The following is a 10,112-nucleotide window of genomic DNA, read 5'->3' as shown; positions in this document are numbered from 1 at the left end:
GAATCCGCACACATAATACACACAATTTATCTGTATAACAAAAGACATCCTTTATTTCTGGGTGATTAGAATCGTGCCCCTGATTGCTCTGCATAGTAAGGAGGGTATCTGAGGCCACGTTTTCCGTCTGCCGTGCTTGAAGGCACCAAACTTCAGACAATTTGTGCATCTCAATTATAAGCAGAATACGGAGTTTAAACTTGTGGCACTCTCCAAGGGAATAAAGAAGAAGCTGCTGCTCACTGCGCAATTGTTGTTGGCTTGTTGTGAGACGAGGAAAGTCTTGAATAATTAACCTTCAAGAGCTTGAAAAGTAAGACACCATCTTTTATTTCTTGTCTCAGATTTAGGCTTTGAACACTGTTCCTGTTGCTGCTCAAAATTACAAAGCAGTTTGTCTGATGTACGATTAAACCAAGCCATGACAGAATATTTAATTTCATATATTTTATTATGAACATGTAATACATAAAATACTATAAAACCCACCACATAAAATATATAACAATGCTAATTTAATTTGGATAATAACAATTCAATAAATAGCATTTTCTGCAAAAAATACTGAGTTCAACTTGGTGAAGAAGCTAAAACTGAAGTAATTGTTGTTAAAGTAAAACAATCAGAACAAAGGCTTAATGAACAGAACACAGTTTGAGATGGGCAGAGCACAAGCTACAAGCAGCAGAAAACTGGTTAAATACTAGAAGCTGCAGAACAGTAGCTAAAATCTAAAAGGAGCAGAACAGGAGCTAAACGAATGCTGAAGCTGAAATTAGCGAAACAGATGTTGCAATTAGCAAAACTCCATCTAAAATTAGCAAAGCTCTAGATTAAATGAACAAAACATGCCCAAGATAATTTAGTAAATAATAGCTAAAAGCTGATGCTAGCAGAACAGTTGCTAAAAGTAACAAAACAAGACCTAAACCCTTAAGGGGGTAAAACAGTAGCTAGAAGCTAAAAACAGCAAAACAGAAGCTAAAAGCTTAAAGTACCATAAGACAAAAATAGAGAATTTTTGCTCAGCTTTCAACAAGAATTATTATTTTTTTGAGTGAATTGAACAGCTCACTGTATTTCTAAGGGGAAATATACACATTTATATAATTATAAATGTTTTTTAAAGTATAAAAGTTACAAAAAAACTAAAGTTATAGAACACCATTCCCATTTAAGAAGGACATTTCAATTTACAAATGCTTAAACTAACAGAAAATGTGCAGAAGTAGTTACAGTCCAAAAAATGCACAGAAGAGACAAAAAATGTGAAAACAGTAGTGTGACTGCTGACTCAGCATTCACACAATAACAACACACACATACTGTATTTAAATAGCCTTTAATGTTTATTCTTAAATTTTAAGAGTAAAAAGAAGCTCAAGAGAAAAAAGGTAGATATAAGACATTACTAGTTTAATCATTTATACACTAAGTCAATAAATAAAGCAGAGCCTAGAGAGAAAAAAAAGGGTGTGAGGAAAAAGTAAAATGGTTTATTTACAGTGAGAAAGTGGAAGAAAGCGTGAAACATAAAAAAAAAAGAAAAAAACCCTTTAAAGGGAAGTTATTCGGGTAGTCTGTGCTTGAGTGAGGATAAGATTTATGTGCTGTGTCCAGAGCAATCCTCTCATTTCTAGTGGATATTTTAATATGTTCTACCTCTGGCCATTGGGTGTCAGTAGAGAAACCTTGCCAGGGACAAACATAATAGCAGCAGGTCTGAGATTCTGTTTTTCAGCCTTCAATTTGCACTCCCCCACAATGCAACACCTGACACTGTCACCTCTCTCGCTGAAGTTTTGATACAGGCAGAATTTGTCAACAGTTATCTCTGGAGATTGCAGCCAGGAGCTCCTGCCTGAGCCTCACTCAATATGTGACACAGTCAAAGGAAATTCCAGAGGCAAATATATGGTGGGATTGAGTCCAAATGCATTATAAATATTTTATGCTATGATCATACTCTCTTCAAACAGAGCCTTTGAAGGCATTGTTTGCAGCTATTATGTGTACAATAGTGATACACATAAATGTTAAGAAATCCCAGCTGAAACACTATTTTTTACCCAAGGCCAGAATCTGCAAACCAAAGCTCTGAATTTGTGATGTAACACAGATGTAAAGCTTAAATCTGGTAAGAATAAATCAAGATTAGTTGTTGAAGATGGAAGATATTTTTAAGTTCATGTCGACTATTCGTACCTCACGAGGGCCACCCAGCACCTCAGATATTAATAATAGTCAGTAAGAGAAAGTTTTCTTATCACTCAGTAAGGACATGTCACTGTATTTGTCTTCCAAGGGCAAATTCCAGTCTGAAAAATCTCTGGTCTTTAACTGGTCTCTGTGTTGGAAAGTGATGACACCAGGTCAGAGACAAGGGCACATTGTTCACCCCCAACCAGGCAGAGAACCATCTGCTGCAAAATCTGCTCTGAGATGGTGCAATCCTCCCCAGGATCTTTGTCAGAGCTGCCACACTACTCCCAACAATAGTCCTGACAGTGATGCATGTTGTTAAATTAAGCTTTTTCATTCAATCCTTTGGGGCTTAGATAGTTTACTTACTTACTTTTTTGCCTCTGAACTTCTTTGGTTAAATTTTGGCTTTAATAATGTTTTAGCCAAATACAATTGTAATTGTAATAATTAAAGAAATAGACTCTGTGAATACTTCATGCTAGAAAACTCCTTTTTGAGCTTAAAAAGTCAAGAGTCACATCTCTTCTGCAAAAATCAAAACAAAAAACACAATCTTTAAAAAAAAAGATTAAACAGACAAAGATAGGAAACAAATATTTTAAACTATGTGCTAGAAAGTAATAATTTTTGTGTTAACTTGTTTTAATTTAGGCTCTTTACTTTAATGAAATGTATTTTTCTTTTATTTTGAAAATAATATTTTATCACCTCAGTTAACTTTTTTGTGATGCTTGTTTACTTTGGGTCTTTTTTTTCTTTTTTTTCTAACCTCAAATGATCTGTTGTAATTCTTGTCTTATTTTGAAAATACTTTATATATCCTCTCTGGCATGGGAACACATTGGGATCCCCCAGGAGGAGCTGGAGAGTGTTGCTGTGGAGAGGCATTTCTGGGTTTCCATCCAGGACTTGTTGTCTCTGCGACCCAATCATGAATAACTGGCAGAAAATGAATAGATGGGCTTCACCTGCCTTTATTCTGCTGGTTTCCTGTGATCGTCTTCATTGTGTCTCGTCACCTGTGTGTATATATGGTCTAGTATATCTTTTTTTGTTGTTGGTCTCTTTGTATGCCCTAACTATCACCAGTCTCTCCTCAACAAGCTTATTGTGGTCTTTGGAAATCTTTTATCTAGCCTAATGTTTGAAACTTAGCCAACTTTTCTGTGCTTTTACTTTTTGTAACCTTTTCATAAAAGTATTTTTTTTTACCTCCTGCTTCCAGTGTCTGCATTTCGGTTTCCACATAACCTCTCAGGATTAACAGTTATACGGTACAAAATGTCTGCATGGCACAGAAATGTCTCTGCACAGGTAAACTCCAAGCTGCTGCATCTGGTACAATGTGCTATGAGGGGGATGGGGGCACTGAAAATTCCTCCCTCCAGGACATTTATGTGCAGTCTGTACTCATGCAGGCACAGAAAGTTTTGTTGGACCTGTCACACATCCTGTTTTGGAGTATGAGCTCCTGCCTTCTGGCAGAAAGTACATCAGGGTCCCTAAATGCAGAGTGAATCATTTGTCTCCACTTCAATTAAATTTTCCAAACATTGTCTCTAAAGTCTGAATGCAATGTCTCTTGGTGCTGCAGAAGGAGTTCCACAAAACTGTCTGTTTTTCCATCTTTGCACATAACCTTGTACATTTTAAAAATTGTATTGGTGCAATGTGTCTTACTGATGGATTACATTAGTTAAATGCTTTAAATGTTAATTTGTGGAGACAAATTATGAGACAGCAACAAGTCCAGAACAAATTTCCCCAAAGGGACATTAAGGTGCATCCTATTGCTATGCTGTGGCAAAAATTACAACAAAAACAATGCATGAGCATCTGTACAAATAAAACAGATTGATAGTTAGTTTGTGGCTATTTATTGTGAAACTGGCTGGTTTCCTGAAACATTTTGTCACAATGCAAACATTTATAGAACATTATCCATTGCTGTTGTTAATGTTTTGGCTGCACATTATGGCTTTAATATTTATTGAACTCCTGTGACTCATTCAACTGTTTTTGGATGCAACATGATTTTATTTGTTCTCTTTATAGTCTGTATAGCTACAGAAATATCATAAAAAATTTCTGTGCACCAAGTGAGTCACTTATTTTATGGTTGTTAATAAAAATTCAAATAGTGTTTAGGTAGGCAGAAAATAATGGATTTTACTCCATTTTTCCCTCACAGCATTTGTATTCACATTTGTGAACTGCAGAGAAAGGCATTAATTTATTTCTTTATTGAATTTTAGAATTGCTCTCTTTACATTGTAAACCTGACAAGGCATGAATTAAATTATCAAAGCACAACCACAGGAATTAACAGTTTCACTAACTGTATTTAAGAAAATGTCCTTTGCTTTTAGGTATCGACTTGTAAGCCATCTTATAGTTTGATGTACTGAAATTCTAATTCAGAAGAAATCTAAGATGTAATTAAAGGCCTAGTATTCCTTGAAGGAATGCATGTTGCCCACTGCATTTATGTCAGAGTCGTAGCAGTTTTGAGCAAACCTTGAAAATAAAATTATGCGCAATCTCATGCAATATATAAAAATGTCATGCTCACAGTATGTGTTCACTCTCATCTACTATCAAACCAAATTTAAGGTCAATTTGTGGAATTTCTGAAATAATAAGGACTCTAATAAGGACTCGGTTTGGTGATTTATTACAAAATTGCTAGAAATGGACACAGACTCATACAAAGTGAAAAAATCTGATAAAGTTGTGACACATTATGAACAAAACGGGAGACATTCATTCATTCTACAGCCCAGGATCAGTAAACAGTAACCCTCATAACCCAATCAGCTTCAACATCAGCACATCAAATTTCCATTGATGTGCTCTATTATCCTAAAATACAAGGGCAGTTTGAGAAGCTTAATGTAAACTGAGCTCAAAGACTCAAACTAATGCAGATCAAATATTAACTGGTAACCTGCCAAATTTCTACATATTTCAAAATACCTCATTACATTAACTGATGATCTGTATTTCAGATATCTGAAGGTACCAACGGTCTATTACCTTCAAAAGATAAGACAAGTTATATCTATTCTCTGTTTTAATTTCCGTCTGAATAATTCTATGCTTGCATCTCTTCATTTCTTATGAATGCAAGTAGCATATTAAAAATGGCTCCTCTGATCTGCATCAACATATTACCTGCTCCTCTTCAAAACACACGCTGCTGACACTTGCAGACACGCACGCACACACACACACACACGCACACACACACACACACACGGGTCTGTTTCTGGGTCGCTTCCCTGCGCTGAGCTTCCTGCAGAGCTCCTGGTTCAGTCAGAGGTTCTTCCTTTGAGTTGAAATTCAAATGCTGATGCACATGAAACGGCTCTGACAGCAGTCAAATAAAGCACAATAAACAAAGTGGGTTTTTTCAGTGGAAAAAAGGAAAAAAATACTCTCGGAAGGGTTCAAGTATAGAGCTTGAATGAAGATGTTGAAATGCAGCCTACCCATTTCTTTGCATGTTTATCAGTAGCTGCACCTTAAAATAAGGTTTGCAAGTAACTGCAAATGGTTGCACATGATGAAAAACAATAATCATACAAAATATTCTTAAAAATAGAGACACTTTACCATGTGCATCATTTTTTTTTTCAAAGGGTGAAGATTGGTCACATTTGAGGAACACAGGGGGTCCGGATTATAAAGCTTAGACTGACATCACTGCATCACCACAAAATGTCAAATGCACCAAAAGAGGACTGACTTTTCCTAACTCTGTGTGGTGCCAGACAAATGGTAAAAGCAGAAGCAAAGTGAATAATAAAAAAGACAAGGCTCAAAGCTGCTTTGTTTTCCTGTTTACATTCTAGTGAGAAATGAGTCAACGTGGAAAACAACAAAACATGCATCACATTACATCTGGAGGAATGTTTTACTGGCATCCTTCTATAGCCAGGGGCGATGGCAAATCAACTGGTAGTGGTTTGTTTGAGAGGGGTGTGTGGTATGTGTGTGTGTGTGTGTTGGAGAACAGAGACGTAGCGTGATAGAAGGATTAGGTTTGAATCTGGTCTCTTATCATTCAGTTCAGTCTGCTGGCTCAGCAGCAGTGAGCAAATTGAAGTTAACGGGATCCGCTGTAGCTACCTCCACAGCAATATGCGAGCCAAGCCAGGCCTGACTGTCATTAGAGGATTAAACTTTATGTCCTCTGTCTTCTGCCAAAAGAACGCTGATGTTCCCACAGAGGAGCAGCTCTCTCTGAAACAAGAATTTCATTAAGCATTTGTTAATATGAGAACGTCTGCTCTGATTGCAGATGAGAATCTTGATTGGGATATTTTTCAGAAGCTTTACCTGTTGTTTATTATAGCATTTAGGTTTGATTCCTGAAAATACACCCATTAAAAGACTTAAAGCCGAGATCTCGCCACGATGGAGCCCTGCACATAATTTAGGGTATTTTGTGCATTGGTTAAGAAAAATTGCATTTTCTGTGAAAATGCAGTCTGAATGCTGAGTGATGAATCACTTTGTTGAAAAAGGTGAAACTGTGTAGTTAAAGCTAAAAAAAAGCAGAACACTAGCTAAAAGCTTAAAGTACAATTTTCTATTGGAATACATTTTTTGACTACTTATCCTTATTTTAAATCATCAGCATTTTAAATATGTATTAATTTTATATGCTTTCTGTTCATTTGCATGTGTTTTGCGTTGAAAAAATTGCATGTTTGAACAAAAACATTTGCTTCGCACTTATTTTTCTGAATGTATTGTCTCCTCGATAAAGAAAAAGAAAGAGAAGAAGTTAAGTCAAGTCAACATTTAATACACCAAGTTTAATCACTTCAGCAGCAGGAACAGCCTCTCGAGATCAAACAGGTCACTGGAAGACACGAAATAAAAGAAAATAAAATTGAGCAAGGCCTCACCTTGTTAGATGTGTTGGCACTCATGTGTTGCTTTCTCTGCTCAACGTAAAATAATCTTAATTTAAAACTCTGCAATGATAGACAGCAGGCAATATGCATTCCTTTAAGGAATGCCAGGCCTTTAATTTAGTGTCACATCTTAGTCCCCACTGGTTTTTCAAATCTGAGGCAGTTTTAAAAGAAAAATGAGAATGCATCAACAAAGACATCAATTTGTCTGGATTTGTCAGATCCAACAAGTTTAACATTTTCTTTCAGCAAAATGCGGTTACATTTATTTTTATTCCTCCCAAATTTGACAACACAGACTTTAACAGTCCCTCATTAATGTTGGTTGAAATCGAACACAAAACATGTTCCCACTTCTTATGGGAACGGTTAAGGTTACCCTGTCCTTTTTCCTCATGCAGAATGTGGCCTTAAACTATCAAAAGCATTCACCCTGAGATTGAATCCAGTAAAAACAATCTGAGTGTGTGTTCAAAGGACCGTCCCCTCAGAGTGATGATTTGTAAAGCAACTATCAGCACAGTGCATACTTCAAGCTGTAGACTGTCAGTCCCAAATGTGACTAAATGTACTTCCAGTAGACCAACTCACAGATGATGTATCAATGCGAAAAGCTGCCTGTCATGGCTGCCAGCAGCTCATATCTGTAATGAAAAGCTTTGTCCACTGTCCCACCTCCAGAAGCTGAGAAAACAGTTGCTTTTCATTGTGTCGACAAACAGAGAGAAGTCCCTGTTTTCACATCTTAATGAAAGCTTTTGACCATGTTTAGCATTGAACATAAACATTATGTTTGTGTGAGTCAGAGAAAAAAAAACACAAAAAGGACAAGGGATTGTTAGAAAAACTAAAAACAATGTGATATTTTTAGGAACCAGTGTCTTTTATTATTACAGTAAAGCTCATTTGACAAATCAGTTAAAGATAGATTAATTTTACAAAGCTAGCTGCTTTAATGTAACTCTCTGTTTAGCCATCAAGTCACACTTCTCTTAAAAATCCCATCGTATTCAGTCTGCATGCTGCACTGCAGATCCTGATGGGTAACCAAATCACATCATTCTAATTCAGTCATTTCCTCGTGGATTTACCATTTGGAATTGATTTTTAAATTGACTGATTACTTTTAATGCATGGTTAAATCTAGACTTGGAGCTTATAGTAAACATTTTTCCTCTCGAAGCCTCTATTTGAACTCTGCTGGGTCTCTGAATCTGCACTCAAATCTGAAGACAGCAAATTTTTGTACAAGGACACAACATTTTAACTTAAAAAAATAAAGATGAAACTATTAAAATGAACTAAATAAGTGACAAACAAATTTTTACTCTTTACTCACCAAGATATGCAGTGCATTGCAAAAACATTAATGAATCTTGGTAACTGTTTATGCTATTGTTTTGGAGCCTGGAATTTATTTAGGTTTTTAATTTATTAAAAGCATTAATTCTCAAAAAATACTCCTGATTACAGAACAGCTCTAAGTAGTAAGGTCTACCACTAAGCAAGAATCAGTATGAAGACCAAGGAACTTTCCGCACAGGTCTGAGACACAGTTGTGGATAAGTACAGACCATGGTTGGGTAAAACCAACCCAACTAAAAACTTCTGACAGAAACAGAACCCATCCTGCCTTAAAAATCTGGAGCAGTTTGGTCATGAAGAATGGATGAAAACTCCAGTGGTTAGATGGACTAAGACCATGAAGACAGAGCTAAAAAGATTTGCTGCAAAAAATGTCTCTCCTTGTTGGGGGCTGAATACACACGCAAGAACCATTTTTTAGTTTTATCCATTTCTTTTTTTTAGAATTATTGAAAGCAAGTTTTTTTTTTTTCAAATGAAACTTCATTACTCTGAAACATTTTTGCAGACTAGATTTTATCAAATTAAAAATCCAAATAATTTCAGGTTGCACGACATAAAAATAGAAAGATTACCAAGAGGAATATTCACTTTTGCAAGGCACTATAAATGAGAATCTAAGTCTTCATTTTTAGATATACAGTGACAGAATGAAATAAATGAACAAATTCTTATGAGTGAAAGATTTAGATGGGACTTCACTGTTTTCTGGATGGATATTTACAAGCCAGTCAAGTAATTAGTGTGACCTTTACCTGCAGCAACATTCAAGTGATGCTCCCTTTAATGCAGCAATTATTGTTTTATCTGACAAAAGCACACAATATGGTGGGTATATAGGGGTGGGATGGAGATCTTTTTCTGCATTCAAAAATAGCAAAAGGGATAAATTTAATTATTTAACAAATACCTTTAACAGCATTGACACCAGGTTGAAATTAATCCATTTAAATTATTGTACAGAGGCTTTAAAAAGAGCCTACATATATCTCCCATGAATGCTTCTAACAAACATTTTATCACCTTTCAGTGATGGTTCTTTGCTTTCACCAGTTGAATTTTTTTTTTTTTTTTTCAGTAATCACTGCAAAACTAATAGCAGCAGCCATATTAGTGTTATTTCTAAAAGGTTGTAAAAAATAAAAAATAAATAAATTCTGTCATTAATTCTATTCCTGTTCCATGAAAAGGTAGATCTTTTGAATAGATGATAGGAAATAATCGCTCCAGGCACACTTATCCGTACACAAAAGAGCCGAGAAGAAGCCATTGTGGATCGTATAATGAGACATGCACAATTCACCAGCACCTGCTGTAGAATTCAAGTAATGGAGAGGGAACACGATGCAAAAGCCAGTGAAGCAGATAGCACATGAATAAAGCAGTAGGGAGATGGATGGAGAGGAGTCGCGAGCCCTCCCTCCCCTCTCATTTCCTTCAGAGCAGGTCGGGAGGCATCCTTGGCTTTAATCAGGCTCACCTAAGCATACCTCAGCACTGCTGTGCCGTGATGATGGATGGCCTGGAGCAACACCTGTAATGGCAAACTCCACGCTATCCTTTTTTGTCTGGCAAAGAAGATGCTCACCTTCAAAAGTATGGCGGTGAACACAGAAA

This window comes from Kryptolebias marmoratus, linkage group LG1 (genome assembly GCF_001649575.2).
Source record: "Kryptolebias marmoratus isolate JLee-2015 linkage group LG1, ASM164957v2, whole genome shotgun sequence".
In the NCBI taxonomy this organism is placed as follows: Eukaryota; Metazoa; Chordata; class Actinopteri; order Cyprinodontiformes; family Rivulidae; genus Kryptolebias; species Kryptolebias marmoratus.
The sequence above is the reverse complement of the archived record's forward strand: the minus strand, read 5'-3'. Positions refer to the sequence as shown.